This window comes from Orcinus orca, chromosome 12 (assembly GCF_937001465.1).
Source record: "Orcinus orca chromosome 12, mOrcOrc1.1, whole genome shotgun sequence".
In the NCBI taxonomy this organism is placed as follows: Eukaryota; Metazoa; Chordata; class Mammalia; order Artiodactyla; family Delphinidae; genus Orcinus; species Orcinus orca.
In genome coordinates this window covers 71,797,276-71,808,240 of record NC_064570.1, presented here as the reverse complement: position 1 = coordinate 71,808,240, position 10,965 = coordinate 71,797,276, and positions in this window count along the sequence as shown.

Below are 10,965 nucleotides of genomic sequence, written 5' to 3'. Positions count from 1 at the left end.
AAATAATGAGGAAATAATCACACTAGAATTTAATGAGACAGGTACCAAACTTCGCCGGGCTGTTTATCTCACAATATTTTCGATGCTATAGTCTAAGAACAGAATAGCCATCTTCCCCTGAGGAAGCAGAAGCCTAGGTGACGCAAATGTCTCTCAGTCATGCCCTGCCGCCCCCATGCTTCTAATCGTGCTCAGAACCACTTCTCTCCCCGTCTGGCTGCCATTCATCAGAAGCCCCTCCCACTCTCCCTTTGTCTGAAAACGTTCTCACCTTGTGAGTCCCGTTGAGAGGCCGAGCTCTCTCCCGTGATCCAGATTCAGCCTGTCTGATTCTCACTTTCCCAAGCCAAGGGTGCTGGCACTTGACCAAATCAGGCGAACCTGCTGCAGCTAGCCAGGTACAGGAGCCAGGATCGCGGAGGGAGGGGAGGCCGCTCCTGCAGCCCTGGCCGCGCTGAGCTCTGGGCCAGCAGGGCCCACTTTGCAACCTAACTGCGGCCGCTAACACTCTACAGCTGGGCTGACAGGGCCTCCCAGCCATGGAGCCTGAGCCAGACTTCAGGCAGTTCTCTCCGGGACCCACTATCCTTTTGATGAACTGCCTTTCTGCTCAAGTCAGCTGGAACTGAGACTCTGATACAGGTTTCATATTAGGATTGCTGAAATAACTGAGGGAAGATCCCACGTGCGGCGGAGCAAATAAGCCCGAGCGCCACAACTGCTGAGCCTGCGCTCTAGAGCCCGCGAGCCACAGCTACTGAAGCCCGTGTGCCCAGAGCCCATGCTCCGCAGCAAGAGAAGCCACCTCAATGAGAAGCCCGCACACCGCAACGAAGAGGAGCCCCAGCTCGCCGCAACTAGGGAAAGCCCGCGTGCAGCCACGAAGACCCAACACAGCCAAAGGTTTAAAAAACAAGTAAATAAAAAATCACTGAGAACTGAAGGAGCAAATCTTGATCTAAGAAATGACAACAAATCCTACAGACAGGTGGACATCTCAATCTATTTTAACACTACAGACAGGTAGGTGTTTCTTTTGGTATCACAATTTTCTTAGCGGTTTGAATAATTTAAGCCTCTGTTCTCAGAGTTCTACTCCAAGAAAAAAAGGCTAATATTCCTCTCATCTTGCAGATTTGAGATCAGACTTTAGATTCTTGTTGGGACACATGAGAACCAACATGAGTGAGCCAGCTAGCCTTCCTCATCATCGTGACCGCCTAGACCCAGTCCTCAGACACCAGTGTGCTTAAGGACCTCCTGAGTCTGTACACCTGCCTTCAAAATACACATTCAGGCCAGAGAGAGAGCACGGGTACTCAAGGAGGCAGTTAATAGCTGTGGGAATCCTATCTGAGCCCTCTCTTAATTAGGCAAAGCTAATGAGAGCCACTGCCTTTTTGTAAGCAGTATCCAGATGGTGGTTTTAGGTTATCATTACTATAATTAAAGGTAGTGTAAGCTTCAGGGAATCCGAGGTTAAATTCCGGAGAGAACCTTATTTTCTACTCAGGATTTTAAGTAAGCAACTCAAAAAAGGAGAGAGAGGCAAAGGAGAAATTTGTTTCAGTAATAAATAGCTGTTTTATAGAACTTTAAATAAAATATTGAGAATTAACAGTGCAACCAACACTTCTGGGGTGGGGGATGGGCAGTGGCGCCGATGGTACCACATTAGGGGCTGAAGGGAAGAGATGAATAGGGCTTCAGCCCCATCTTTACCTCAGACTGACAATCTGGGTGGGAGTCAGTGGAAAAGTGGAAGAGGGATGTGAAAACAAGATACATAAATATGATAAAGGCAGAAGGTCATGAACCAAAAGCGGGGTGGCAGGAAAAATAGTTTTTTAAAATTTATTTATTTTTGGCTGCATTGGGGTCTTCATTGCTGTGCGTGGGCTTTCTCTAGTTGAGGCGAGCAGGGGCTACTCTTCGTTGCGGTGCAAGGGCATCTCACTGCGGTGGCTTCTCTTGTTGCGGAGCACAGGCTTTAGGCGCACGGGCTCAGTAGTTGTGGCACACGGGCTTAGTTGCTTCGCGGCATGTGGGATCTTCCCAGACCAGGGCTCGAACCCGTGTCCCCTGCACTGGCCGGAGGATTCTTAACCACTGTGCCACCAGGGAAGTCCCCTTTTCATTTGTTTTTAATTGTTTCTATTTCTCATTCCCAATCAAACGTGCCACCGGGGCTCTCCACACACTAAGGCTGAAGTGCACATCGTTTTGGGGGACGGGTGGATTGGTCTAGATTTTAAAAGGCACAGCCACACTATGATTTGTTTTTTTCAAATTTCCAGCTTTCAGACACAAAACCCCCCGGCTTTCAGTTGCAAGAGCCAGAGATGAAAGAGAAAGCATTTTTCCAGATATCTCAAACATAAGCTTTGGAATACCCATTGGCCCGGCACAGAGGAGTGGATTGTAGAGTTTTAACTGCAAACAGAGTAGAGAGATGGTAGGAAAAGGGCAGGGATTTGAGGAAAGCCCATCCTGAGGCTGGAGGAGGAAATTTAGGCAAGAAAGGGAAGAGCCAGCGAGTTGAGGTGCCTCTGTTTTGAGCACCTGTGGGCTGAAAGCCTGGGGTGGGGAGGGAGGATTCGGAAACAGGTAGGTTGAGAACCTCAGAATGCAGGAGGCTTGGGCATCAGTCCCTTCAAGAACTCACCAAGTGGTCACCCTGGGCAGTAGGGTAGAAATGGGAACAACTTGTGTCTAAGCTGAGAGCATCTGAGATATACCTGCATCCTCTCCTCCAGCACAAAGTGAAAACAATCCAGAAAATCTCTGCAATCCTTTCAGAGGGGCACGAAGGCCTCTGAGAATAAAGGACACAATCCTCCTCTCTGTGTTGAGTCCTCGTGCCTGAGAATGCTGTGTCGTGGGGAAAGGGAACCCTCAGCAGAGGCTGCAAGTCCAGGGGACGATGGGGTCACCGTCACAGAAAATCAGCAGCCCTGGTGGGGGCAGAGCTGAGAGAGAAGATGGTGGGAAGAGAAGAGATGGCCGGCAACTCCAGCCAGAGGTACCTCCAGAACAGACACAGCGAGACCTCACAGAAGGCCAACCAGGAACACCTACCTGCCTGCCCTGTGCCACGAGGTGTCCGTGCCATGCAGCCCCCGCCGCAGCTCCTTCCTGCGTGCCGGAAGGAAGGGAGAACACGTAAGAGGCTACACCAACCCTGATGGGCAGCATGAACCGAAAACGACTGAATTTAAGTCCTGATTTAACTAATGATTGAGGAAACCTGAAGTGGCAAAATCAAGTGTTTTCTATAGGTGATTAGTGGCTGATGAGTTCGTTAGATGCATTTCTGGGAAACTACTTCTATTTCTACCCACCAGGCTGTGTGCACACAGGGCTCAGAACACAAAGGTACACACCGAATGCAGTGGGGAAATTGAAGGAAGAAGACATTGTACTAAGTTGGAGGGCAGATTAGGCCAGTATTTATAACAGGATTTTTAAAAAACTGTGCTTTAATGAATTTATGGGCTTTTGACAAGTAGAAATGAGGTGGAGGCATTCCAGATGGCAGAAAACAGACGGATCAAAGCCTAGGAAATGGGAGGAGGTGGGAAATGTTCAGGAAAAAATGATGGTCCAGTTTGGCTGGAACCTAAGCTCCTCTTTTAAAATTCCACACATGCTCTGCCAGAGCCCTGTGCTTTGTGCCTCAGTGACGGGAAGCGTTTTGTAAACATCTCCGGTATGAAATATATTCGGAGCTGAGTGATGCCTGGAAACATACGCCCATTACTTAGAAGCCCTGTTGCCTCTGTCTGCTTCCTGTCCCTTCCTGCAAATGTAGTAAACAGACTTGTCACCAAATGATGCCTCTGGTGGGAAATCCTCTTCTCTCCTGCTCTGTGTGCAGCCCTAGCCCACAGGGAAGGGATCTTCCATTCGTAGTTCATCTTTCATCAGATGCTCGGAACGCTTTCACCATTCTGCCTGTCCTTATTCCTTGGATGGAGGCATGGCTACTACAGTGGAAGGTGGTGGTTCATTGGGTGTGAGGTGGAGGTCCAGGCATTTTTATTTTGACAAATCGCCAAAGGCGATCCAGATCTCCTCTTTTCCTTTTCACACTTTCCTTAACCTCCCATCCATTCCTTCATAGAAATTTAGAACACTATCTGGTACATATTTGGAGTCTATAACGATTTGTTGAATGAATGAGTTGACAGGCCCACCAACACATTTTCCAAACTGCAGCATGCAATGCAATCAGCAGGAGGGCTTGTTAAAATACAGATTGCAGGAATTCCCTGGCGGTCCAGTGGTTAGGACTCCGCGCTTTCACTGCCGAGGGCGCGGGTTCCATCCCTGATCGGGGAACTAAGATCCCACAAGCCTTGTGGGGCGGCCAAAAAAGAAAAAAAATATATAGATTTCTGGGTCCACCTGAAGAGTTTCTGATTCAGTGGGCCTGGAGCAGGGGCTGAGAACAACCCCCTTTCCCCCAGCCCACTAACCCCTGCCAGGTGATGCCTATGCTGTTGGCAGGGGGAGCGGGTACACTTTGAGAACCACTGGTCTATATATAGATCAATATGGAAATCCCCTGAATACTTTGACCATAACCCAAAACTGATTGGTACCTTTAAATGTTTTATCTACCATATTCCTGGAAGCTTTTAGAAAAAGATGTTTCCTTATGTTTTCTTATATGTTATGAGAGCAACTTAATAGCATAAATTATAGCCACTGAAAACCATTTCTGGAAGACATGGAATTTTGATTAAGAATTCCAGGAATTAGAGACTTCTGAATAAAATGTTATCTTTTTCCCATTCAAGGGCTGATGGTTTAATGATGCAGTAAGATTTTAAAAGCCATAGGACTGCTATTATTCTACCTTGCACTGGCCTTCTTTAATTTCACAACAAAGCAAAAATCAGGCCACCTCTTCTGGAGTGACTGAGAGTTGGATAAAGAGGAGTGTTTCTGTCCACTGCCTGGAGGAGAATCCATTTTAAGAATCTTGGGGTTTCCCTGGTGGCGCAGTGGTTGAGAGTCCGCCTGCCGATGCAGGGGACACGGGTTCGTGCCCCGGTCCGGGAGGATCCCACATGCAGCGGAGTGGCTGGGCCCGTGAGCCATGGCCGCTGAGCCTGCGTGTCCAGAGCCTGTGCTCCGCAACGGGAGAAGCCACAACGGTGAGAGGCCCGCATACCGCAAAAAAAAAAAAAAAAAAAAAAAAAAAAAAAAAAAGAATCTGGGACTGCCCTATTGTCTTTTTACCCCTACAGGGAAAACGAAACAAAACCACATTGTTTTCACGTTATGTCAAGTACCCATAAGAGGCCAGGTTTTTGCCTTGTTTTCCAGGCCTTTGTAAAAAGCCCAGAATTGCTTAAATAAGAAAATCTTCTCTAAGAAAAAAAAATTTTTTTTTTAACTTTTAAACTCTAATGTTTAATAATCACATCGGGCCATAGCTTTCCTTGGGAAGATTATTCTCGAACTTTCCTAACCTGTATTTCTAATTCTATTAGTTATCTGCAGAGTCAAAGACATCCACATTTTGTTGGATCACTGGAAATAAAAAGGATATACTTTATAATGGTTTACCATGTGGATTCTCACTGCTCAGAAATTTAAATGGTCAAATGCCCTTGTTCCTGCAAGCTCCCTGAGAGCCATTAATTCCAATTACACCTAACTAAATATATATTACAGAATTCAGATAAACAATATTTGAGCTACAAAGGCATGGCCTTTTCTCTCTCAGAGCCAGACTACACATGAAAACCCCAATAAAATGTGTGACACAGCTCCTCAAATTTATATCTGCAAGTCTGGTTTTTATATAGTCCTACAGTGAACAGAAATGAGGCTCCTCAGGGCAGAAAATATCATTTGTCTGCAGAAGTGTTCATTGCTCTGGCCTTTTTATTAAAATTCTCACTTATTTAGGTTCTTCCAGACTGAGACTTCAGCTGCAGATTTCTTTTCCTTGCTGTATTTTATAAGACATGCAAAATTAAATACTCCTATATGTAATTATTATTATTTGTAATTGCAGGTTGTATTTTGCATGTTGATTGCATTGCTCCCTGCTGCCTCAGTGTTTCACAAGTATATGTAATTTTACCTTATACTCTAATTACACTTTAGAGAATTTTCCATTTATCTGCCAATGGATTACTTTATCAAAAGGCAGGCAGGCATAGATATCAGAGGGCTTTCATAGCAATAGCAAAAACAGAGCTTGATTAAATCACTTTTAGGAAAGGAAAACTAACCCTGTTTTCACATAATTTGGTAGAAATTCATAACTCGGTCTCCCAAGTGGATGGAGGCTAGCAGAGGTGGGTAGAAGTCAGGAGAGGGCACAGACACAGAGCTCAGGCTTGAGAGTGGAGAGCATCAGAACAGATGAGGGTCAACACAGGCAAGGAAGATGTTGTCAAGTGAGCAACAGGACCAAGAATAGCAGAATACGGTTGCAAGTTTGGAAAGCAAGGGTGTAGGATGAATGGGATGGCCAGGGAAGTAAGGGTACCAGGTGAGCATGCAGAGGGGGCCTGGCAGACTTACCGGGGGAGTAGGAGGGTGTGAAATTGGCAGATCTATGTAGAAGGTAAGTATCAATAAATCAAAGTTAGAGTCAGGGACTGGCAGCTAAGCCTACGAATGTAAAACTAATGGAGATGCAAGAAAATGAAGATGGGGCTTCCCTGGTGGCGCAGTGGTTGAGAGTCTGCCTGCCGATGCAGGGGACATGGGTTCGTGCCCCGGTCCGGGAAGATCCCACGTGCCGCGGAGCAGCTGGGCCCGTGAGCCATGGCCCCTGAGCCTGTGCGTCCGGAGCCTGTGCTCCGCAACGGGAGAGGCCACAGCAGTGAGAGGCCCGCGTACCGCAAAAAAAAAGAAGATGGAAACAGAACAATCTATTTTGACTCTCCTAATGAGCCTTAATTAGCAGCTCTGGCGGAAAACCTCCCGTGACAGAACACAGAAGCCTCTAGAGCAGCTTGAAGAAACTGTCAGGATGCGAATCAGCTGTTAACTGAATACGTAGCTTGAGTTTCCTTTAGCCAGTTGTTTTCCATTGTGTGGGTAAATGATCAAAGGTGTGAATCTGAATCGTCAGCAAGTAAACCGGATGCAAAAAAAAAAAGCTAGGAATTGTATTTATGTTACTAGCAGCAACCTTCCTTAGGGAAGGTTAAAATTAATATTTCAGGAGATCTCATTAAGTGTTTAGAACCATCTCTGCATACAATTTTGAATTCCTCAGGCAAGGAGGCAGGCTAGATGTAGAAAAACCCACCGGCTGCCCTGTAAGTCGTATTCACCTGTCGTTTTCGAAGATGAATGAAGGTTGAATTGAAGCCTTAAGTTAGTGGCCCTCACCCAGGTGGCATATTAGAATTATAGAGGAAGATTCTGATTTGTCCAGGGTGAAACATGAGCATCAGTATTTCTTAGAAACTCCCCTGGTGAATAGAAGGGTTGGGAACTACTGCTACGTGGAAGAGACCTCAGTGAGAAGAACACAACTCTACGTGCCATGATATTAAAGCATGTCCTAGGAGGCAGCCAGGATTCCCCAGGACCTCATGCCACCTTTGATTTTACTTCCTTGTACAAAAGAAGGCATATGGTGACTTTGGCCAATATCAAGAACATGGCTCACCTCCTGAGGTCACTATGACTCTTTCTTTGAAGAAAAAGAAATATGAGAACTTGTTGCTTAATCATGCTTTGTGAATATATCTGATAAGTTTCAATGGTTTCGTAGGCCAGTATTGATGGATGCTGTTGCACCTCTGTTCATCATGACATGTACAGCCTAATTCCTCCTTCCAGTTTCTGAGTGTGTATCCAATGATTTGATGTAACAGAAAGGGGAGCAATGTCTATATTTCCAATAGATATCTGTAGCAGTGGATGTTTTCATCAAGGCAACTGTTAAGAAGTAAAGAAATGGTTTCATACCCAAGAGAAATAGATATTACAACAGAAGAATGCTTTATAAAAAGTAACATTGGGGGCTTCCCTGGTGGCTCAGTGGTTGAGAGTCTGCCTGCCAATGCAGGGGACACGGGTTCAAGCCCTGGTCTGGGAAGATCCCACATGCCGCGGAGCAACTGGGCCCGTGAGCCACAATTACTGAGCCTGGGCGTCTGGAGCCTGTGCTCCGCAACAAGAGACTCCCGCACACTGCGATAAAGAGTGGCCCCCGCTTGCCACAACTAGAGAAAACTCTCCCACAGAAACGAAGACCCAACACAGCCATAAATAAATAAATAAATAAATTTAAATCAATGGGCTTCTAAGAAGACCTCTGCTTTAAAAAAAAAAAAAGTAACATTGGGAAAGGGAGATAACACAAACTTTTGCAGACTCAGGAAAGTCATTTTGAGCCAAAAACAGAGCTACCAAATGATCTAGCAGTCCCACTCCTGGGCATATATCTGGAAAGAAATCAAAACTCTAATTTGAAAAGATACATGCACTCCAATGTTCACAGCAGCACTATTTACAATAGCCAAGACATGGAAATAAGCCAAGTGCCCATCAGCAGATGATTGGTTTAAAAAGATGTGGCATATATATATATATATATATATATATATATATATATATACACACACAAACACACATATATATATATATACACACACATATATATATATATAGTGGAATATTACTCAGTCACTAAAAAGAATGAAATATTACAATTTGCAGCAACGTGGATGGACTTAGAGAATATCATATGAAGTGAAGTCAGACAGAGAAAGACAAATATTATATGACATCACTTATATGTGGAATCTAAAAAGCAATACAAATGAATCTATAGACAAAACAGAAACAGACTCACAGATAGAGAAGACAAACTTGTGGTTACCAAAGGGGAAAAGGAAGAGGGAGGGGCAAATTAGGGGATGGGATTAACAGATACAAACTACTATACATAAAATAGATAAGCAACATGGATTTACTGTATAGCACAGGGAACTATATTCAATACCTTGTAATAACCTAGAATGGAAAATAATCTGAAAAAATACAAATATTATATACGGAAAACTGAATCACTTTGCTATATACCTGAAACTAATACAATATTGTAAATCGACTTTACTTTGATTTAAAAAAAAGTCACTTTGACATAGCAACAGTGTCTAACAAAAAATTAGAAAATGTTGGTTAATAAAACATAAGTTTATAAATATGGCTAGAAACTCGACTAACTTTGAGATCATGTGTGCATATTAATTGGTTGATGAACACTAGCCATGACCTACAAATTTAAATGGAAATAAAAATCCTGTCAAGGATTGGATAAAAATAAATCTTTAAGTCCTATGAAACACTATATGCATATGAGGAGAGTAGTAGCATAATGTCAGCAGGAATGTTATTCATTTTGATTTCTGAGTTAAATTGTCTCCAGGTTCCAAGGTTACATACCAAAGGGATATAGTATTCAAATTTTCTAAGGTGTAAAACCCTCCATCGAATAAAAAAATCCTCCAAGAAAACACAATGAATAAAAGCCTGCCCTGATTGAAATTGAGCTCTGGGGATAGAGCTCTACGTTTAACTTCCTCTTGGCCCCTTCGAGCCCTCGTCCACCAACCTGAAACCAGACTTTTACTTCCATCTCTCCCTCTCACAGGTTGAATTCTTTCCTATGAGGTTCTTTGGTTTGATTAAGTAAAGCTCCACTAAATCCTCCTAGAATCAGAAGGAGGAAATAATTTCCTTTTAAGCTGGGACTCCTGCTACCCGAGGTATTAAAACAACTATATTATTATTTGGCAACAAGATTGGGATACTATTTAAAAAGAAAAGTGCTGAAGAGCAGGCAGTAGAAATCTAATTTCAAGCGTCTCGGTAAGAAAGTCTACACTGAAATTTGAATGAACTCAGTGCAAAAGGACTTGTGCAGAAAACAAGGGAGGACAAAAAGGAAGGGAAATAACCATGTGCCAGACAGTGTGCTCGCCGGTTACATGCACCAGCTGACTGACTTAACGCCACTGAAAGAGCAGTTACTATCTCCTTCACACCGATGAGGAAACGGATGCTTAGAGAAATTAAGCAATTTGCCCAAGTTCTCACAATTGGTAAGTGGCAGACCTGGAATTTGAATCCAGGAATATCTCACTCCCAAAGTCCATGCCCTTCTTCCCCACCATATTGGCAAACAAGGCGCCTCCTGGGAATCATATTTTGAAATCTATTTTAAACTCAAAACCTAGTGGGGAACATAGCCAATATTTTACAATATAATAACTGTAAATGAAATATAACCTTTAAAAATTGTGAATCACTATATTGTAACTTATATAATATTGTACATCAACTATACTTCAATAAGAAAAAAGTTTTTTAAAGAAATTTATATCTAGTGAAATTCAAGTATGAACCAGGTGGTCTATCTACAGTTAAAGAAAATTATTGAATTATTAAAGAAACACTTCACAACAATCATCCTGCCTCCTGGGATTCATATGGTAAAAATATTTCATTCAACATTAAAGTAAATAAATGAGAGAGAAAAATCCAGCCAGAATGATATCTTAAGATGTAAAATAGGGTCACAACCTCTAGAATGGAGGATCTATTGCTAGAAGAAAACGAAGAAATCAAATGTCTCCTGCTTCTTGTCGTTCCTGATGGTATTAAGGACAAGACAAGAAATGGGTCTACTTTGTTGGTACATGGGGTCCAAGGAAGGACATAGGCCAGGATGCTTCTTCATTGTGGTAACAAATTCCTAAAGAGAAAATCTGAAGCTGTACCCTAAAAAGGGTGCTAAAGTTAAACCGGGATAACAAAGAAAAAAATGATATACCAATTGATAAGCAAGAGATTAAAATGTAGAACAAGGTATGAAGGGGAGAAGCGGGAGTGGGGTGTGTGCATTTGTGAACCAGGTATGTCCTGCTTCACCAAAGCCCAGTCACAGCCTGTGATAAAAGGGCTAGGAGGCCCCAG